Source organism: Marmota marmota, unplaced genomic scaffold, assembly GCF_001458135.2.
Source record: "Marmota marmota marmota unplaced genomic scaffold, marMar, whole genome shotgun sequence".
NCBI lineage: Eukaryota > Metazoa > Chordata > Mammalia > Rodentia > Sciuridae > Marmota > Marmota marmota.
Genome location: NW_026000093.1, coordinates 29,840,807 through 29,845,281, shown reverse-complemented (window position 1 = coordinate 29,845,281; position 4,475 = coordinate 29,840,807).

Sequence of the window (4,475 nt, the reverse complement as noted above, 5' to 3'; positions counted from 1 at the left end):
GGGGACCGGAAGGGGCCGGGCCGCGCCGTCCGGCCTGGGGGCGGGGGTGCGGCCGCAGGGAAGGAAGTCGGCTAAGGGGCGGGGGACAAAGGCCAGGCGTGCAGGCGTGGGGGTCCGGGGAGGGGGCGGGCGTGTGCGCCCAGGGCTGGGCTAAGCGGAGGACAAACAGCTGGCGACTGTCAGGGTCTGGCCGCCTCCCCGCTGCCCACACGCACCTACTCTCGCCCGGGACGCTCATTTTCCTTCCCTCGCCACGAGTTCACCTGGGACTTTGGAAATAACTGTGCGGTGGAAGCTGCGCTCCTGCCTTGTCATTTGCTGGGGGCGGGTGGCGGTGGTCAAGGAAGTGAACTTATTTTGTTTCTTCACAAAGACTGGACCAGGCGGTGCCTTTCACGCGAAGAGGTTACAACCACGGACACCTCCTCAGATACACTGTGTGCGCGAGGCAGCACCTCCGGCCCAAGGCAATAATCATTTCACAGAAAACGCACCGCCCCGAGTGTCTTATTGCTGTGATGAAATGGAAATTTAAATAAAAGGTCGAACACGTGCGTTCACTGGGAAGTATTGACATGGGTGTTACATCACCAGCAGCCAATCAGATAACTCCAGTCATGTTTATACTTCTACAAACCACCTTGTGAGTATTACAGTATGTCATAACGTTATAAATATTAGGCAGGGTTTTCCCCGGCAGCGGGGAGGAGTCTGCTTATACGGGCGTTGTGTGCGGCTCCGAAGATTGTATGTGACTCCGAAGATCGTGTTTAATGACAAGCATCATTTTTTAAGACTTTTTTTTAGCTGTTTATATTTCATATGGAATTTTTACATAGAATGATTAGAGCAGATTGAGCTGGAAATGAACCTCCCATAACTATAATCTTAGTGAGATTTTTAAGAAAAAGGTCTTACAATTCCAAGCCCTTAAACTTCTGACTTAAATATTTTAATACGCTAAATTTAGCAAATTCTGAAGTGTTTAAATTCATTTACTAATTTGCAATGTAAGATAAATCTTATTTTGGGGCAAACATATTTCGGGTAAAAAAAAAGTTCTCCAACTGGAAAGATTTTTTTCCTCTTTCAAGAAATATGTTTATTAGAAATCGGAACACTAATATAAAATAAATTCAAAATAATTGTTGAGCCAGGCGTGGTTGAGGCGCAGGCAGCTCCAAAGGCTGAGGTAAGAGGATTAGGGAGTTCAAAGCCAGCCTCAGCCACTCTGCAAGACCAAGTCTCAAAATAAAATGTAACCAAAGGGTTGGGGGTGTGGCTCAGTGGTTAAGCACCCCTGGGGGTTGAATCCCTGATACCAAAAAAAAAAGCACGTTAATGTAGTCTTGTGATTACTGTCTTTTTTTTCTGTTTTTAAGAGAAAAACAATATTTAAGTCTTCAAATATATAATGTGAAATAGGCTATTTTCAAGGTAGCTTTTAAAAACAAATTTTCCTGAACATATTATAAAATACCATGAACTAAGCACATGCTTGCACATCCAGACTCATATATTGATTGTATAGATTGATTCAAAGCCACTTTCACTTAATTCACTGTAATTTTAGCATCTGTATAGTATTGTATATCAAACAATAACATTAGTTCTACCTTACAGATTAAATGTAATTTCAATATAAAGAATGACACTACTACCCTCCCACCAAAGGACTTGGACTTTGAGTTATTTTTCCAATGATAAGCTTATTGTCACCTATCCTTGTTGTCCAACCTGGGCACCAGTAATCCACAAGCTTGAAATTGCAATACAGGTCTTCAGGTTGGTGCAGTTTGTAGGTCTATGACCTGGACCTAATTTGTACCTTAAAAAATGAGAGAATTCTCCCTATTGTGCTTTATGTAATTTGTGCCATGTATAAAAGAATTAACAATAATACCATTCTTTGTCCTTAGTACATTTTTAGAATTCTAGGCATTTTTAAAATATTATATTTTAACCGTTATAGTCGCTTTCCCCATTTAAAAGGAGTTACTGAAGTTAATTGCTTAACTGAGATGAAGGTGAGGGGAAGTAGAAATGGACTTTTCAACTATAAAATTTGTTTTCATTCCAAAACTGTTAAATTCAAAATCTTTGCTTTCTCTCATTTTATATCCCTATTGCACAATAGGTACTCTATTAGTTTATGCTACTGTAATTATATTTGCTTTCTAATGGTGTTAGAATCAACCAAAAGTGTTCAAATTCTTAATGGTGCTATTTTGTTCAAACATATATCTTACCTTATGTTATACAAAATCTACATTGTTGTCTGTCTGGAATTGTTTTATCATGAACTGATTAGAAATGAATAATACTAGATTCAAGTGATAAAAATAAAATGCTTAAATTCTAGGACCTCTGCACTAACAGCCAAACAAGTACCAGTCAGTCTGGTGTGTGTGTGTGTGTGTGTGCGTGCCTGCGTGCGTGGGCGCGCGCGCGCGCACATAAGCACACATACATACTTGTGTATATATTTATCACTCTGTGTATATGTATAAATACACACTCACACATGCATACATATACATATTCAGTTGTTTTCCTCTGAACCCTGAAGGAAGATTGGAAACCTTGAAGGAATCAGGAAAAAAGTTTAAAGGGATAATAATCACAAATATCTCAGAATACCCGGTAACAAGGGAACTTTGAGTAACAGAAGGGGATCTCCTGCTCTGTAAATGGAGTTTTTAGGAATTCCCCCACCCCTTCCAGTCTCTTACTAGCAAGCAGGGATCTGTTCTCCCCAATAACCCATATATGTACCGTTAGGGTTCTACCATATTTAAGGGAATTCCCCCTAATGCTTACCAGGGGAACCCCTCAAGAATGGGGCATCCCCAACCAATTTGTCCCCTAATTTCACTTCAGGCAATGTAAAACTGCTGGAGGTTATGCTTGATGTTGTTTTCCCATAACTCTGATGGTGATTAGCTCCTATAACTGGCTCAGTAGTTGATCTTTCATGATCAGACTGTCCTTGGTAGAGGTATGTTGCGTCTATCAGCATTTTTGCCTCTTCAGGGTCTAGAGACAATCACCTATGATACTATAAGTGGAAATTGACATGATCATCCACCAGAAGGATGTATGTGAGGTTAGGAGACCACCTTATACTCCCCAACCTATAGGCCCAGGCTGGCACAAAATAGGCAAATAAATAGTAAATGTTTATTGGGTAATTTACTGCATCTTCCCTTGCGATCTATTTTGATAAACAAACTTTTCTTCTGTTTGATTTTTATTTTTCTTGGTTAAATAACAGTTATTCTTCAAGTATTGAGTTAATGTTTCCATTGCATTTACATTAAATGTAATAAAATATGACTATAGTTAAGTAATATTACTAGTATCATTATCTATGTAGTTACAGTGAATTACCATCAGTTTACACAGTGTCCTTGTGAATTAAATCAAGGTAGTAATTATTATTATCATTTAACACATGGAAAAACCCTAGTACAAAAAGGTTAACTATTTTGTTCTGGGTTTTTGAGGCAAAAGTTAAGTTTATAAGGTTACCCACAAGAGTAAAATACCCTTCCATCTAAGGCACCCTTTGCCACTAAAGTATGTATTAACAATGTTATATCTGCATAATTTTTAACTACACAAAATTTTTAAATTTCTTGTGCAAATATGCTTATTTCCAGACTTAAGGACTAACATGTAATATAGTCTTCCTTTTCAGTGCCTAGCTAAAATTGTATTTTGGTCTTTATAGGTTGGATCCTAGCATATTTGTTACATTTATTACTATGTTTAATATCATTAAATATTTTAATGATATACCATAATTGATTAATCCTTCATTGTTGAATATTTCATTGTTTACATTTTTTGTTTGGTTTTTTCACATAACTCTTTAGTGACCATCCTCCTTGAAAGTAAAACTTGATATGATAATTGCTTAAGACAAATTCTAAAAGAAGAATTCCTGACAAAAAGAATGAACATTTTTATAAATAGAGATTTTTAAAGTGAACTGGGAAAAGAAATATGACAAAGGCTTTATATCACTGATATACCAAGGGCCATTATAAATAAAATTTTAAAAACACAAATATACACAAAGGAATATATCGGAAAATTACAGAAAAAGAAATACAAATGCTATAGTTCAGACATTTGGGTCTTCTCAAATTTATTTCTTTTTTTAAAATATTTTTTTAGTTGTTGATGACCTTTATTTTATTTATTTATATGTGGTGCTGAGAATTGAACCCAGCGCCTCTCACATGCCAGGCAAGTGCTCCACCACTGAGCCCCAGCCCCAGCCCCAGGGTCCTCTCACATTTCATATGTTAAAACTAAACCTCAGCTGGGAATGGTAGCTCACACCTGTAATCCCAGTGACTCAGAAGGCTGAGACAGAAGGATATCAAGTTTGAGGCCAGCCTCAGCAGCTTAGGGAGGCCTTGTCTCAAAAAAAAAAATCAAAAAAAAAAGGAAGAAGACGAGAAAAG